At 29.3% G+C, this 19,250-nt stretch overlaps 1 protein-coding gene across 1 annotated transcript in view; it reads left to right on the top strand.

Moving 5' to 3' along the window:
- The window catches only part of LOC129983819 (uncharacterized), a 312,959-nt gene that overhangs the window by 74,962 nt on the left and 218,747 nt on the right, over positions 1 to 19,250 (top strand). Inside the window, exon 2 of the mRNA XM_056093465.1 lies at positions 774 to 892. The gene's annotated coding sequence lies outside the window, so the exon portion shown is untranslated. The remainder of the gene's footprint in view (positions 1 to 773; positions 893 to 19,250) is intronic.

Below are 19,250 nucleotides of genomic sequence, written 5' to 3'. Positions count from 1 at the left end.
AATTCGTCAAAATTACGAATTCGATTTCCACTCCACCCCCTTTTTTTTAATTATTATTACAATACTTTTTCTTTGTATACTTTGCAAAGAAAAAGTAATAGTTTCATAGTGTTTTTCAGAATTATTTATAAAATTAATGATTAATAAAAAATGGTAATAATAAATAAAATTTTTCTGAAAACGCACTTCTGCTTGCTCACTTTCCAATCTTATTGTACTTCCGGCCAGCTTCCTGGCATAGGGATAGCGCATCTTCCCCGTGATCTGGGCGTCCCGGGTTCGAGTCCCGGTTTGGACATGGTTGTTCGTCCTGTTCTATCTGCGAGATGTGTGAATGTGCCCTCCTGTAAAAAGGGGTTGTGCAAGCGAATGAGTGATGTGTGAGTAGTCAAATCGTACTCTTGGCTCTTGTCGGCTCTACGATAAAAACAAGAGGCGCTCCCCCTTAAGCTTAAATCGGCTGTCTTCGAACAGCGGGCTTGTCCGTGGCAAGTGCCATAAGGAAAAACGACATTGTACTTCCGATATAAAGAATTTATTTCCTCGAAGCTAATTGTGCACATTTAATATGATTTATATATCACGTTAATCAGCAAAAAACAGATACACAAAATTTCGCAATCCTCTATGTTTAGAAGATTTCTATTCTAATATATATATATATATACACACATATGTGGTCATTACTTTTTATTTTTGACAAGAATAATTTATAAAATAATGTATTTAATGATTATCGGATGACAAATTAAACTAATTTTTTTATCTTTCAGGTGTTTTTTTAATTGTGTGCGGTATTCAGTGTGAGTGGATTATCTCTGTGGGATATTACATCCATTTGATGGATTTATTCTGAAGACCTACTTTCAGAATAACCTTGTTAGTCATATTGGTAAGTTCCGATTATTATATTATTTCTTTTCTTTTCGTTCTTTCTTTCTTTCTTTCCTTTTTTAATTTCCGCTATAAACAAAACTCTTCGTTGCTTTAAATATGCGTTATTATGGTTGTGTTATGGCAACAATTAATAGCAAATAATGAAATCCGAGTCGGGTTTCTGTTGAGAATCAGAAGTCTGCTCTGAAACGTGAATAAAGTTTAGAAAATGTACAAAATTAGTTTTAAAAAATTAAAAAAAGAAATGAAAGAGAGGATTTTAATATTTTTTCTTTTTTAAATATTTAAATAGGAAATGAATGCACTGAAAACTTTAAGAGAAAAAAAAACGTATAATCGATAATGATGAAAAATGAGCACTCGATTAAAATATGGATTCCAATAAACTCAACTGGACATGTTGATGGCGTTCAACAAATAAAAGCATTTACTAGTAAAATGGCGGGTAAAAATGTATGTGAGAGTTGAGATATAATCATGGAGAAATATCACATGGAATTTTGATTAATTTAACGAATTATATCTTTATTACTAATAAAGATAAATGTTTGTGTGTGTGTCTGTCTTGGTGTTGTTCTACAGGGCTGACCACTTGACCTAGCGTTACCAAACTTGCCGCATATTTACTTCGGAATGTAAAAATGTACACCTTGTACCAATTTTTTAAAATTTTGGTTAAAAATTAAACAATTATTGGCGTTTTCCCTCAGTAACTTCCGAAAATATATTCAATGGTATCAGTTTAGTTGCTGTACAGTTTTTTTAAATCTATTTTTAATCAATTTTTAAAAAAAATATTTTAAGGATATATTGTAATAGTATTGTTCATTGTTGACGTGAAACTCAAATTGTTTTCAGTGTTACTACTTATATATTATCCTGCCTTTTTTTCCGCATTATTGATAATAAAGATATGATGTTTCGGCTTTTCCCCCCATATTGAATAGGTTTCAATAATTCTTCGGACCGATATTTTAGGAAATCTTTGAATGGGATTGACTTTCGAACCTGCAAACCTTCGACCATAAACGGGAGACCTTACTATCAGGCCACCGCGGCCCCTTTGAATGAAAATTTTTACAGTATTTTCAAAATTTAAAACTAGAGAACTAATTTTTTTCGAATATGATAATCGGAGGTGCATAAACACATAAGAAGTATTACCCTAAGTTTATTGAAATGAAAGATTTTTCTTGCGTAGCTGACAGTAACTGGATCAACTTTGCTCCACGGACGAAACCTTCATGAAAAAATAAGCCTCGTCACAAAAGGCCCATGTCCTGTGATGAACTGATTAAATTTTGAATTGAAAGAAGCTTGGCCGGTATTAACACACTATACGAGCAGAAAAGTTCAATGTCCCGTTTCTGAAAGGTTTCGGTAATAACTTATGTAAGTGGAGTAGTTTATAACCATGCGGCTCTTTTCGGTTCTTGAATGTTTTATGTGCTGTTATCATTCGTCGGTCAGGAACGTTACGGGGTAGCTGTATTTACGTGCTATCCGCAAAAGACTATTATTTCAGGTTTAAATAATTCGTGTTTGTATGCATACTGAATAGAATTTATTAGTTATCTTCAAGTGAAATGATTATGTTCACCTATAGATTTTTCATATTATTAGTAGTTAATAATTTATAATTGAATATCACACTGATTTAACTTTCGATATTTATTGCTAACGAAATTTTTGTGTTGTTTTGATTGCTGAGATTTTTCTCTAAATATGAATTAAATTTGCGATTGTTGAAAAAGGCATTTGTAAGTCGTGGATAATAATTTTTTATGTTGATATTTACGCTTTTAATCTTCACTTTCGCATTCTTTTTTTTTTTTTTTTTTTTTGTCAGTTTTAATCTGTAGTCGCTCGTCGATTGAAACTGGGGAGTTCAGTTACCTCTTACATTTGTTTAATGATTTCCTTTTTCGTAATATTTGCCATTTTTTCCCCTTTTCTGATATTTTGATAGTATTTTGCATTTAAATACAAAATCTTTTTACTTTTTCGTATACGTAGTATAAAGTAAGTATAGTAAGCGTCAAAATATTCGAATTCGTGACTTTGACCGTGTCTCCACGTTTCAGATTTCCCTGAGTTCGAAAAACACATTTTTGGAAAATATCTGTCAGTCTGCGACAAAGATAACTCCGAAACGATTTAAGCTAGGTGGTTGAAATTTGGTATAAGGCTTTTACACCAAATTTGCGCATTCCTATGAAATTTTGTGTAAAATATGTAAAGAGGAAGTCCGTCTGCCCTGCTTTTCGAATATAAGTTAACACGATAAATACAAAACGAAGAGAGCTAGATAGACAAGATACACTACACAGATTTAACATCTATATTATCAAATTTTGAGTCAAATCCAACTATTGGTTGACTGTCTGTCTGTTAATCTGTACATTAAAAATTAAGTAAACGCTATATTTCGTAAAAATTGTACGCCCTTTCCATATAAGACATTTTTTGGTACGACAAATTTTTTAGTGAGCACGCGAGAAAAGGAACGTCCACTGGCTCTTAATAGTATCCTATAAGCGTAATTTCCTATGAAAGCCTGTTGCCGGTATGTTAACCCTTTCTAGGGCCGTGGGAAGTATGCTTCCCACCAAATTTATCAATCTTTGTATGAAATTATGTAGGTTGACATAAGTTCTGACACATTTTTTTAGTAAGTCAGAAACTTAGATGCTTCAGTTCTTTATCTGAGACAAAATGATGTGTCTTGATTTGTTACTTAATTATTAATGAACCAAATTAATTAATGAATCAAATTAAATTTATTTTATAAGCTAAATGAATCCCTTTTCTTATTCTAATTTCAAGCCTAAAAATATTTTAACATAATATGACTAGAAAAAAAATGGTCCTTTAAAGGGTTAAACCAAGTTGAAAGGTATTTTCGAGATTTTTTCTACTTAAAATATCTGTAATTAACAACTAAAATAATTTACTCCGTAAAGCGAAAATCCTTAAAAGCTGTGCTTCCATGACTTTGTTAAGATTTTTCCCTCTTTGCTCAAAATATTTAAAATTTGTAATCAAAGTATTTAGAATTGGTAAATTCAGAATTGTTAGTGAAAATATTTATAATTACAGCAGAGAAATACTATGTTTCCGTGTACCAAGTTTCAAAACTTATAATGCATCGGTAGATATAGGACGGATCAGATATTGGCAATCTTCCAATGCACCAAATCATAGTTGTTTTTTTTAACATTTTTTTTTTTTAATATCGTCGGGAAAACGGCCATCGAATTGCTTTGTTTTATTTTAATTTCTTTTATGAATTTCGTGTTAGTATCCATTATTCACATAATGCTATTTTTATTTTAATCAGAAAAATAAATATGTTTTGGAATAACCCGATTTAGATTATATTCATTAAAAATACATCGAAATAAATTCTATTCATTTAATCTTCTGAATCTACAACAGACTTGAATGTGACAGCTTTGACTGTCAAAATTCTGGATTGCTAAAAGTGTTTTTTTTTTTTTTTTTTCATTTTTTTTTATTTATTTATTGATTATATCATTCACTAACATTTTATTCTTTGCCAGTTACAAATCTTTAATTTTGAGTTTTTTAAAAAACTAAATCGTTTGCTTCAAAAAAACAAACAATATTTCGCCTTATTAAATCTGTATTGCGAGTTACTGCAATAACTTTGATTTATTACCTACTCTGTGATTTATTTTGTACTTGACATCTTCAGTTTAACAACGAAACTCGTTATTATTATTTCTTTCCTAAAGAATGTAATCGAAGTGCAATAATTTTTTTTTTTTTTTTCCTTTCTTGTTCAACATCATTATGAACTTTCCGAAATTTTATTTCTGCAATACAAGTTTACTTTTTAAAATCTGTTTTTTTAAGTAACAATCTTTCAAATTTTCGAAAATGGTTATTGAGATTATCGTGTAAATTGTAAAATAACACCTTTTGACAACGTGATTTAAAACATGCTTTTACCCGTAAGTCATCTTAACGAAATTCCAAACGATCTTATAATGATGAAAACTGGTAGGAAAAAAGAAGAAAAGAAAGAGAGAGCGAGAGCGAAAACACCTGTGAGGAAAAGTAACTTAATTTCTCTGCTTTTCGAAAGCAGATAAATAAATCGATTCCAAGAAACTTTTTTATTTTGTAATTTTTTTTTTCTCCCTTTCTTCCTTCCAACATCAGATAGAGAAATCTAAGATTGGTGCTAGGAATTTCATTCGAATTCTTTCTGAAAATTGCACGCAACTAAACCGTTATAAGAATATTATTCCATTTCGCATTGCAATGCGTTAAAAAAAATAATTCCGATGAATTGCTGCCAACTAATTTAAGTAAACATGTGATTCTTTTCCGAATGTACAAAACTTTGTTTAACTGAGAATTACTGAATCGATTTTTTAAAAAATTATTTAAATTATTCTCCATGTCTTCTTCGCTTAAAAAGAAAATGCGAAATGTAATTTTAAAAATCTTCTATAAGTAAGCATTACCTTACGAATCGGTTTTGTTCTGAATGCCAAATAATTTAAATAATATGCAAGAAATTATTTTGTTTATTTGTGTTTTCCTTTTCTGAAGGTAATTTAGCATTTGAATTCTAATCGAATAATTTTTTTCACATTAAGATTAAGTTGAAGTTTTATTCCAATGAAGTATTACCAAACGATTTAAACAGTTATTTTTTTCCGGTTGCTTATTTTTATTTTATTCTTTTAATTTCTGTTGAAAGCAATTATCGTATTTGAATTCTATCGGAATTAAAGATTTTTTTGATCATATAATCGTTCTGAGAAGATTAAGATCGATTGCGATAACATAGCGTATGATGTTATTATTTATTATATAATTAAGGATCGTATAATTTGTTTTGTTATATAAAAAAATAAAAAAACCTAGTTATGTTATTATGTACATCAAAAAATGTGCTTTTGAGAGTTTCTATTATCAATATTATTTGCTATAGATTCAACTCATGTTTTTTGTAATCACATGAAAAAACCTAAATGCACATATATCGTCTGATTAAACGTCTTCTTACATTTAGCTTCAACTTTTTTTCTCTCTGAAAGATAGATTTTAAAATATAATTAGCGCTGGATTTATTTTTTTATTATTTATTTATTATTGTTTATTATTTATTTATTGTTATTTGATGGGTTATCATTTAATGCAACCAACAATATCCTTTTATAACGAATTCGTTGATCAAGCTTTCCTAAGTAAGAAAATGATTAAAGTGAAAACGAAATTTGTATTATTAAAAGCTGTTCAACGTTTGCCATGAATTTTAGAGTAGCAATAAATAAATTCTAAATGCTGATGACAAATTTCCTTTTATTTCTTATTATTAATGAATATTATGTTACTCAATACGTAATCTAAAGGAAAACTTGGCACATTTCTATTGAATTGAAAAAGGAAATTTCGATTAATTTTTGAAAAGCATACGAGTTTCGTTTATGAATGCAAAATCTTCAGACGATTCTATTGTTGCCAAATCATCGACTGTTGTAACGTTTCTAGCTACTATTTAATTTTATCAGTTTTGATTTCATAATCGTGGAATTGTTTCAAAGCCTTATGAAGCTAAGAAAGCTCAATAAACTTTTTCCTTTATCGCCTTGTTGAACTTGTTAAGTAACTTCGTTACAAAAAGAAATTTTAAATATATATTGTATTAATTTATGCTTTTATTTTATTTAATCATTAATTCAACATATTACCTTTAGGATATATTTCAGTATTTATTATTGGCTAGTTATTTAATATTCATTATTATTGTCTACATATATGTTTAATTATAAATTGTGATTTTAAAAAAGCTTTAAAGCTACTTGTTGAAAAAGGGACATATTTAACCAAAACTTATACAAAGCATGACGTGAACTAATCCTTGATGATTCTCAAATTTTAATCTCAATTATATGAGTTATTCTCCGTAAGAAATATGCTTGGCGCAGTATGGCCAAAGATGGCTCTTGCGCCATAAAACCAAACCAAACCAAACCGTAAGAAAATTCTGCAATTAAAATTTTTTATATGAGAATTCCTGGATAGAGATTTGAGTGTAAAGGACCTTCAGTTTTTATGCTAAGAATAGACGCGGTAATTATGTTACTAAACATGTGCAGAAGACTATTGAACGTGGGCATTCATAGAAATCAAGAAATTTGAAATGTGGATGTGTATAAAAATCAGGACATCTGAAACACAAATATTCATAGAAATCAGGATGTTGAAAAGGGAATAATCATTGAAGTTGAGAGAGTAAAACGTGGATATTCATAGAAATCAGGTGATCTGAAATGGTGGAAATCAGAAGGTGGAAACGTGGATGTTCCCCGAAATCAGGAGATGAAACGTGGATATTTATAGAAATCAGGTCTGAAACGTAGGTGTTTATAAAAGTCAGGGCATCTGAAAACAAATATTCATAGAAATCAGGATGTTGAAAAGGGAATAATCATTGAAGTTGAGAGAGTAAAACGGGGATATTCATAGAAATCAGGTGATCTGAAATGTGGATATTCAAGAAAATCAGAAGGTGGAAACGTGGATGTTCCCCGAAATCAGGAGATGAAACGTGGATATTTATAGAAATCAAGTCTGAAATGTGGGAGTTTATTAAAATCATGATGTTATTACGGGGATAATCATTGAAGTCGAAAGAGTGGAACAGGGATATTCATAGAAATCAGGTGATCTGAAATGTAGATATTCAAGGAAATCAAAAGGTGGAATCGTGGATGTTCACCGAAATCAGTAGATGAAACATCAATATTTATAGAAATCAGGTCTGAAACGTAGGTGTTTATAAAAATCAGGATATCTGAAACACAAATATTCATAGAAATCAGATGTTGAAAAGGGAATAATCATTGAAGTTGAGAGAGTAAAACGGGGATATTCATAGAAATCAGGTGATCTGAAATGTGGATATTTAAGGAAATCAGAAGGTGGAAACGTGGATGTTCACCAAAATCAGGAGATGAAACATGAATATTTATAGAAATCAGGTCTGAAACGTAGGTGTTTATAAAAATCAGGACATCTGAAACGCAAATATTCGTAGAAATCAGATGTTGAAAAGGGAATAATCATTGAAGTCGAGAGAGTAAAACGGGGATATTCATGGAATTCAGGTGATCTGAAATGTGGATATTCAAGAAAATCAGACGGTGGAAACGTGGATGTTCCCTGAAATCAGGAGATGAAACGTGGATATTTATAGAAATCAGGTCAGAAACGTACTTGTTTATAAAAATCAGGACATCTGAAATGCAAATATTCGTAGAAATCAGGATGTTGAAAAGAGAATAACCATTGAATTCGAGAGAGTGAAACGAGGATATTCATAGAAATCAGGAGGTTTGAAATGTGAAGATTCACAGAAACCAAGAAGTTGGGACATTTCGACTAAGAGTTCTATTCTATATTTCGAGAAAGTCATATTTCAACAATAATAATAATCCCCATTTTTTATTCTTAAAAACATGATTCCGTCTAGCGACAGGGTTAGCAGGGATCAAGTCTTTAATGTACGTTTTTGAGAAGCATCACCATCTGTTTCAGCTGGAATGGATTACTTTGTATGCAGTTATCAAATAGGTGCCCAGAAGGATTAACCTCATTCTGTCATGAGAACATAGCATGCTCTTATGTGAATAATTAAGCCGCCACATATACGTGGGGTTTAGAGGCTCGAGGGTTTTGTATCGGGAATTTAAAGACTTGTAAGTTAAGATAAATCTGTTTTTATTTCATTCAGCATTAACTGTGAAATACCCATTGTTGCTGAGAGTGCAATTTTCATGTTTTTTACTAATGGAAAAAACAACGACTTATGACTTAATTAATTATTATAAAATCTTCATTAAAATCTTGCTATTATTTCAATATTTTGAGTAAAATTTTAACTGTGCGTCGTATGCGAAAAAGTAAAAATCTCTTTTATATTACAATCGTCTGAATCCCAAAGCATTCTTAAGCAAAAGATTTTTAAATAACAAATTTTTAATACAAAAATGTATTTTATATGAATTATAAGATACAAAATCTTTCTATCTATTTTATTTTTTATAAACTTTAGAATTATTTCATAATCAATAACAAAATGCTGACAAATGTTGGTGTATTTGAAAAGATCAAATAATAGAGATAGAGAGATCACATCCTTCTCCAGTAATGAAATATCTGTAAATTTTCTTATTTCAAAATCCTCTGCAGTTATTCAATTATTTATTAAACTAAGCAAAATTGAAGAGAAATTCAAAAAAATAAATTTCTGTATTATCATTTTATGTGGGTTAATTTATTACAAAGTGACAGTGAAAAAAACAGCAAAATTTCGGTTAATTTATAATTAATTGAATGCTTAATTAATATTTGCACTTTGAAAAGTATGACAGTATCCTCTATGTTGTCTGTTTAATAATAAAGCTGTGTTCACACGAGGCTAATAGTTGTTCCGATGAGACAACCATTTGCTATTGTCCCATTGCAGTCACGTGACCTTCCTGAGGTAGGCGTGGCCTATTACGCACAATGGTTGGCCTCGTGTGAACGCTACTTAAAAGTGTAATGTTTTGCTACATACGAACCATCGGTTTAGAAAGATTATACATATAAACACATTGCAGCACATTTCTCATAAACACATTACTGGTTGCAGTACTAACATTATTTACAGAAAATGACACAAGAGAACAATTAAACAATTAATTATAATTGAATGATTACCCTTATTCTTTATCAGACATAATTACCAATCACTCTTATTTTTCACGGCACTAACAACTTTTCATGCCAGGTACTTTGTATTAACGGCGCTTAAATTTTTGTGTATTAAATTTTGTCTACCTAACTTTTTATATTTTATAGTGATGATGATTACTTGTGCTCGGACAAACAGATAGGCAAGCCCAAATGGATATTGTTAAAAATGTGACAAAACTCTTCCAATTCGGGATAAAGGTTGTACACAAAATTTCATCTGTTTAGTTTAAAGCGTTTTTGCGCTCATAAAAAGACAGCCACTGATGTAATTCTAAAAATGTATTTTTTGTACTCTGATATTAGAAACGTGGAGATGCGTCAATATGGCGAAATTGAATATTTTGACGATGACAATTTATTTGTATATTATATACACGAAAAAAAAATTATGATTAAATCTTAAATTTAAGATAAATTTAGCATGTCCATAATGTTTTTATTGTTGTTTTTGTTATTGTACTTGATAAAGCATATATGCTGTCAATTTAGGATATGAAAACCTTTCACGCGTTTGTGCAAGCGCCAGGTGGATTTAATTTGGTTAAAATAAGGGGGAAATGTAAAAAAATGCGTCTTAATAGAACAAAAATCGGGGTCAAGGTCAAGCAAAGAATTCCGGAAACGAGCTAATCTTTACTGCGTATCGCCCCTTTGGGGAATAAAATCGACTGTAATGCTAGTTACGGGAAATGAACAATGTGCATTTATATCTTATAACTTTAAAACGAGCAATTCTTCTCTATATATAAATTTAATTATTTCGTGTATCTCGGAAACGGCTCTAACGATTTGGATCAAATTTTATAATTAAACAAGGTTTTGGGTTTTAAGCTTATCTATATAGGTTTCTTTCCTGAAAAAGCTTGATTTTAAATACGAAAAAAAATCATTTTACATATGACAAACTATTAGAGTATTTTTCTATCTGCTCTCATGCTGCCAATGCCCAATAGCGCCCTCTCGGACCCGGTTTCACCATGCTGCAACTGAGTATAAATTCAAAAATCTAAGTCATGATAGATAAACTGTAAAATGAATACTGTAATTACAATCAATCAATCAATTTGCTGTAATTTATTTCGAATAACATGACATTCGTGATTTTTTTATTTTATTTATTTAAATGACTAGTTCATATGTAGGTAAGGTTGAAAAATATTCACACGCAATCAGTATGTGTTTTGTATCTAAATATTTTCTCCGAAAAAACACCATTTTACACACAGACACACGAAAAAAAAAAAAAAAAAAAATTGCCGAGCGAAGCTTTGTCTTCCAGATATTGTTGTTTAAGCACAGTAATGAAGCTGACAGTTAATAAATTACTGACATTAAAAAATTACTGACATTAAACATTAAAATTACTGACATCAAAAAATTACTGACATTAAACATTAAAATCACTGACACTAAACATTAAAATTACTGACATCAAACATTAAAATTACTGACATTAAACATTAAAATTACTGACACCAAACATTAAAATTACTGACATTAAAAAATATTTATTCACTATAATTGCTCAAAATATGCGCAGTTATAATTTAGACACATATTTGAACCTGCATGAATGTTCTTACAAATTTGAACTTGCATAAATGTTCCTACAAATTTGAACTTGCATAAATGTTCCTACAAATTTGAACTTGCATAAATGTTCCTACAAATTTGAACTTGCATAAATGTTTCTACAAATTTGAACTTACATAAATGTTCCTATAAATTTGAACTTGCATGAATGTTCCACGTGACATTATTTCCTTTTGTGTAAAATGTATCTCCTATATTTACGAAAATCCACCGAATTTTAGTTCACTCAAATTTAATTCAACATTAGAATTCAACGAGAAAAAATTCTGAAGTTTATTTTTTTTAAAAAAAGTGTCAAATTATATGCTTTTATTGTGGTTATCCTGCCGTTAAAATGATGTTTAACTACCTTTCCGATTCAGAACCCGCCCCCAAGAAAATGAATCCACTGCTTATCCGAAATCATAAAGCCGGCAACTTCCGCATATTTCTAATTAGAGCTCCTTTTTCCTTAACATTTGCATCTAAAAGGAGCTATAGCGTCAACTTTCAGCTCTTCTACAACACATTACAAGTTGGGCTTAACTTCATTAGTTATTAGGAAGCGCGCGGCATAAAGAAGGCGCAAAATGCGATGCAGCATGGAAACACGTCTATAACGGAAATTCCTCTGAAATAATTGGATTATGGACTGATGTTTTGCTTGCTTTTTTCCTTGGTCAAAGCCAGGCACGGAAATTTACATAATGCTTTTCATAGTAAAGACAGATTTATGAATTATGAGGTATGGCGCGTGCAGTTGGAAATTAGTGTGGCATTTGGAACGTGTACTTAATGATATGAGTATGTTTTCTCAGTTTTCTTTTGTATGCCCGTTTTTGATGAAGTAAATTCTCGTGGAAGTTTATTTTGGTGTCCATTTGAAATGGGGGTAACTTTGTTTTGTTTCTGTTACTAGTAACGTATATTTTCATTTATTGCGTATGTGTGTGTACTTCATTACCTATATATTAAATAAGCATATATGTTGTTGTTGTTTTTTTGCGAAAGTTATTAATATTGATGCATAGAATTTGTTCGAATTTGGTTTATTCGAAGCAAACTGGACCACAATCAAAATTCAATTTATTCAAAAAATTGAGTAAAACTGAGTCCAAAGAGAAATTCAGGTAACGACAGTATTTAAATTGAAAATGTTAGTAAATTGCCGTCTTATTCGATCATTATATTAATAGTTTTAATGTAATCATGTCGATTTATTTTGGTGAGATACATCATATCAAAATAAAATAAAATAAATAATAATAAAAGTAAATTGAACTCGCTCAATATTAATAATGTGGTCTAATTCGTTAACTATGTTTACAATGTGGCGAAATGGGTCCAATTGTTGAGTTTGGGGGCTCTGTCAAAATTTTATTTTGTAATATCTCTCGAAAATAGAAGACTAGGGAATGGCCATTCATGAGCTTTCATACAAAATAAAAAAATATAGAAATCGGTTCGATGATTGTAACCGGGGAATATCCCCCCCCCCGAGAAGTGATGTTTTTGAGATTTATTTCGAAAATGGAATGGAGTGGATAACGACTACTGTTTACATATCTAGAGGTCATGAGTTTTCATATAAATGATAAATTAGTGAAATTGAACCTGCAGTCAGGGTTGGTTGGCAGGCTATTTAATCGTTGGCAATTATTTTAAATACATATAAAAGTTTGATAATTATTACATAATGATTAAATAAACAGACAGTATATTTAGTAAACAAAGGGATAATAATATTATTTAAAAATCTTTAAAACAATGATTAGAATACATATTAATCATAATAAACAAATAACGTCTGTAAATGCAGTTATACAGTAAAATAAACAAAATAGCACGTTCCACATTTGACTTGTTCAAGTTTATTTTTTGTGAGACTTTTTATTTTTATAGATTATATTATAGAGAAATAAGGTTTTTGATTTAATTGAAAGTTTAAAAAAATGGTTCCCTTAAACCATTGCAAAAACAAGCTATTGATTTATTTCACCACTAAAATATTTTCATTTTCAGTAACCAACAAAAATAACTAAAAATAAAAAATATGTATTTTTTTTTTTATTTTTTATTTATTTATTCATTTATAATTTTTAACATACAATTTACGACATAGTAAATACACATAATACTATAAAAGTTAAATCATCACATTTCAAATCAGATGTTGGTAGTAAAATGGTGTATTTTTGAAGCAGTAAAAATACATTATATTTAAAATTTGTCGGAATTAGTAGTAACAACGATATGTACTTGAAATAGATACATTTTTAAAAAAAATGTATATACAATATTTTATGTAATATTTTATTATAAAAAAATCCTCTTACCTTTCGTAACTTTATTTTTAAATTAAAATGTGATATTAAATGATTTTTCATATTTATATAGGAAATTCTGCATTTTTATTCAGAGTTATTTGAGAATTTCGGCTGTTATAACCTCTTGGAATTAAATTTCAGAAAAAATTTTTCAATCAGATATAATTGTAATTTTATAGAATAATCGGTTAAATATTCGGACTCTAAACATAATATTGAATTTCAAAGAATTCATTTTTACGACCAAAATAAACAATCAAAAATATGTTACCGCCATTGATAATGCAAAAATCATTTAATTTCTATTTCTGCACTTATGTGATAATGAATATTTCTATATAATATAATTTGAGTAATTTTCTTTTCTTTTACAAGACTTTTCTAAAAGGAGGCGAGAACATTTTGGTTGCACAGCAGAATCATTTTTGACTATGTGTTATAAGTCAGACACTTATGTTATAAAGAACAGGAAAAATTGCTTTATAGTGAAGCAGAATTATTTATCTAATTAATTACAAATTGGCTATTATTTTTATTTAATTATCCACATTTATTCCTTCCGAACACTTCTTTGTGTTAGAATTCTTTGAATAAAATAGTATTTATTCTGATTGATTCTTAAATAATAATTCTAACCTTCTGATTAGAGAAGAAACTTTTCTGACTAGAGAACTGAATAAATCTGTAGAAGGAGGGAGCAATGTTCTATAAAAGAACACCCCCCCCCCTCCCGAATTCATAACACTCGGGTCAAAGGAATGCGGGAATCGGAGCCAAGTGTCCACATTAATTCGTTTTGAACACTTTTTTGCTAAGAATTCTTTAAATAAAAATAGAATTTATTCTGATTGATTCTTTAATAATAATTCTAACCTTCTGATTAGAGAAGAAACTTTTCTGTCTAGACAATTGAATAAATCTATAGAAGGAGTAATGCTCTATAAAGGAAATTTTTTTTTTCTTCGAATTTATAAAACTCGGGTCAAAGGATTGCAGTAATCGTCTGAATCGTGGTGAATGCTCTGTGGGTTTCGTCTGAAGAATTTATTGCCATTGGCAACCTCATGAGAGAGTTGATTGACATTGTGAGGTTTTCTTTGTCAATTGTTAGTTGCTTTTAACGTTTGCTAAAGATTAGAAATAGTGCACCCTTATTTTAATTGGCAAAGGTAAAAGAAAATAATAAAAAGAACTAGTAAATCAGTTGATGTTTCCAGGTTATTCAGTAATAAGTTCAAGAAGTTTACAGAAGGAATTATATTAAATGTGAACAGGAAGGGGGGAAAGGAGCATAATATAAATGTCAAATAATATGGAATAAGTGAGTTAATTCAAGCTCACGTGACCCATCATATGCTCCGTGCCGAATTAATGTTGAAACGCACTACTCATCTGTCTAAACGGATATAGAACATGGCATCATATCTAAGCGTTATAAAATGACCATTAATTGTTGATTGACGTACGCAGTTACGTTTGTCATGTGACTGTGACATCATGTTAAAAGCTTGAAGTACGTAAAAAAAAAAAAAAAGTAACGACGGAAAATTTCAAAAATGGATGAATATCATAAACTAATATGCTTTTACTGACCGTATTTTAACTAGACAATTGGCAATACATAATTAAATCCTAACGTTTTTTATTTGAGTTGATTTTAAAGTGCAGAATTAATTATTTATCTTTTTCCTTATGAAGAAAAGAACTAATTTATGGTTTTAACTGGCATTTGCTCATGGTTTTGCAGCACCCAACCTTGCGTGAACCTCATTAGAGGAATAGATTAAGTATATGACGTATATGAGTCATTAGAAAGACTTCTGTGAATGCCAATGGCCTCATACTCGCATTCGAGCGCAGTTTGTGTCCTTCTCAAACGGGCACACGTTCGTTTTTCACTTTTGGAATACGAAATATATAAAAAGAAAGTATAGTAATCGTCAAAAAGATTTAACCTTGGAATTTTGACGCTTTTTGCTCTTTTCAGAAATCCTGGATTCCGAAAACGGCTCTTTTGGAATTGTGTCTGTTTGTTTGTGAACAAGAAAATACAGAAAGACATCGACCTATGGACTTGAATTTTTGGCTATTAATTTTTAAACAGTTTTAAAATTAGAGGAAGCATTCCTCTAATTTTAAAGCTGTTTTTGTTTAATAATTATGGTGTAACTAAATAAAAATTCCATTTTTCCGTTGCTAAGACCGGATTAAGATTTCTAGGAGGAGCTTATGCAATTCAGTTTCCGAAACGATCTTTCCAGCTATTAAAAATAGTTATTGTTTAAATTTTATTCCATGATTAAATAAGATTACATATACTATCTATATTTATTATGCCAATTTTTATAAAAATATAAAGATTTTTTATAAAAATATAAAAAATAATATTCTAAAAAATTGAATAACTTATTAACAAAACATGTAATTAATTAAAACATTCAAGAATTGATTTCAAGTTTTCGCGCATAAAAAAAAATTGATTTTAAATGTAGAAAATAAATAAAAAATGGTAAACAACAACTACACTGTTTAATAATATGTAGATTCTATCTATTTATTTATTTGGCTTGCGTGTCAATACACTAATTAAGCACAAGTCCGACTACAAAATCTGCAAACGACTTTGAAAACATGTGCAAAAATATATGCTAAGAATAATATATTGAAACTTAAAAGATACATGATTTTTATGTCACTAACTAAATTTGAGTACATGACGCTTATAAATCAAATGAAAACGTGATAGTAATTTACTTTGAAATCACGAAAGAAATCAAGGTTTTCGTCATCCTAGGGCTACAGCCTATTTAGCCCTGATTGTTGCATACGATCCCTGAATATTTTATTAAAAATATTTCTGAAAATGTTACAAAATTAACGTTAGTTAAATTGAAAATAAACTTTAAATTTTTTTCATAATTAAATAAAGACCTATGACTTCAAATTTTTGCATTCATTTATTTAATGAAAAAGTCGATCTATCAGATTTTGTACGAAAGCCTTTCACAGGACGTTTATCTTTTATCTGTGCGCTTGCAAGTGAACACTAAAGCTTCAACACTCTAAGAATTAATTTATTATCTCAAAGTATAAATCTATATCAAATTTTCCATCAAACGCCCCGATGGATTAACCATCTGTCAATCTGTAAATTCATGTAAACGATACGATAACTCAAAAACTCAACGATATAGATCAGTAAAATTTGGTGTGCGGTTTTGAGACTGTAATTGTAGTTCTATGTCAAATTTTTCTCTTAATCGGCCAACTAAAAGGCGCCCAAAATGGGTAACATTGTATTCTTTACTATGATAAGAAGCAGAAAATGCTCACGTGCCAGATTCAGAAATTAAATTTTTTTAATAATAATTGTGGTGTCCGCGACCGTACTGAAGGCTGTAAGATTGTTAGCACCTTTATTTTTGAATATAGGAGAAAATGACGTGAAGTTGGTTACCCCCGTTGGTTTTTATTTCTCAATGTAAAAGTATATTTATAGAAGTATTATATCGACAGTAATTATATATCAACAATTATTATAATTACTATATCGACAGTAAAATTTTAATGACTAATTACTACATCATTTTTTGAGATAAAAAGAGATCGATAATTATTATATCGACAGTAAAATTTTGTTGAATAACTGCTACATTAAAAAAAAAATCCATTCATTTGGAGATATATCGATAATTAATGTACCGATAATACTTTTGATGAGTAATTAATGCATAAAAATTTTTTTACATTGATTTGGAGATAGGGAAATCGATAATTATTATATCGGCAATGAAATTTTAATGACTAATTACTACATCATTTTTTTTTGAGATAGAGTGAAATCGATAATTATTATATCGACAGTAAAATTTTGTTGAATAACTGCTACATTAAAAAAAATTTCCATTAATTTGGAGGTATATCGATAATTAATGTACCGACAATACTTTTAATGAGTAATTACTGCATCAAAAAAATTTTTACATTGATTTGGAGATAGAGAGATCGATAATTATTATATCGACAGTAAAATTTTGATGATTAATTACTACATCAATTTTTTTTTACATTGATTTGGAGATTGGGAGATCGATAATTATTATATCGACGTTAAAATGTTGATAAATAATTACTGCATCATTTTTTTACATTGATTTGGAGATACATCGATAATTATTATATCGACAGTGAAATTTTGGTGAATAATTACTGCATGAAAACATTTTTTTATATTGATTTGGAGATACAAAGACCGATAATTATTATAACGATAATTATATAAATTTTTAATCAATAATTACAACATCAAAATTTTTTACATTAATTTGGAGATAGAGTGATCGATAATTATTATACGACAGTAAAGATTTGATGAATAATTACTACATCAAAAAAATTTTACATTGATTTAGAGATAGATATATCGATAGTAAAATTTTGATGAAAAATTACTCTATAAAATTTTTTTTACATTGATTTGGAGATGGAGAAATCGATAATTATTATATGGACAGCAAACTTTTGATGAATAATTACTACATCATTTTTTTACATTGATTTGGAGGTAGAAAGATCGATAATTATTATATCGATTGTAAAATTTCGATAAATAATTATTGCATCAAAATTTTTTACATTAATTATAATAATTACATATTATAATTAGTATATCGACAGTAAAATTTTGAAGAATAATTACTACATCTAATTTTTTTACATTGATTTGAAGATAGAGAGAGGGATCGATAATTATTATCTCGACAGTGGAATTTTGATGAATAATTGCTACATCAAAAAATTTTTACATTGATTTAGAGATAGATATATCGATAGTAAAATTTGTTACAATATTTTGTATATAGATAGAAAGAAACTTTAGAATTCTGCGATTGAAAATCCATTTTTAGAACTCTATTCTGCGTGTCTACCATTTCTAGGCGCACTAAATCCATCTCATATTTGCTGATAAAACTAGCAATACGATCGTATGAATAATAATGAAAATAATGTCTGATATAATCCCCTATGTAGTACATATTTTTTATTTCGGTTACCTTGAACATCTATCCTTTTGGCATCGAAAACCGCAGGCATTCAGAGTTAGCATTCAAAGCATCAAAACGCAATGATTCCTTGACATTGTTTTCATTCTTCATTAGGAACCTGTTATATTGACAGCGGTGTTTAGTTGTTTTTCTCCTCTCTTTTCTTTTCGTTTGTCGGTCAACTGTCGTTAAGTCGGCCTCGACCAGCTATTTATTTCCGTATTTCCAGCGAAGATTTACGACTTCTCTTTTGTATCGTTGACGCTGGCAGCAAGGTTTTATAGAGTTTTGCTAAGCTTTTGAGACTCTCGTGCAGACGATAAATTCTGCGCGAGATGGTTCGGCGGGAAACGCGACTTTATGACTTGAGCATCATTCCATGAATGTAAGATTTTGCTTGAATGGAATTTTCAAGGTATTATGGAACTAATGGTAGGATAATGAAAATTTTGCTGTCGCTGAGTCTGGAAAAAAAAGAAAAGAAGTCATATTTCATGACATTATAGGTGTATTTTGCTGGAACTTTTTTAAATATTTAAACATTTATTTTATTCCTTGTTCATTATTTTATTATATTTATTTATTATTTTCGGTTTTAAGATATAGCTTGAATAGAGTATAAGGGAAC

The sequence above is a fragment of the Argiope bruennichi genome, chromosome 9 (genome assembly GCF_947563725.1).
Source record: "Argiope bruennichi chromosome 9, qqArgBrue1.1, whole genome shotgun sequence".
NCBI lineage: Eukaryota > Metazoa > Arthropoda > Arachnida > Araneae > Araneidae > Argiope > Argiope bruennichi.
The sequence above is the reverse complement of the archived record's forward strand: the minus strand, read 5'-3'. Positions and strand labels throughout refer to the sequence as shown.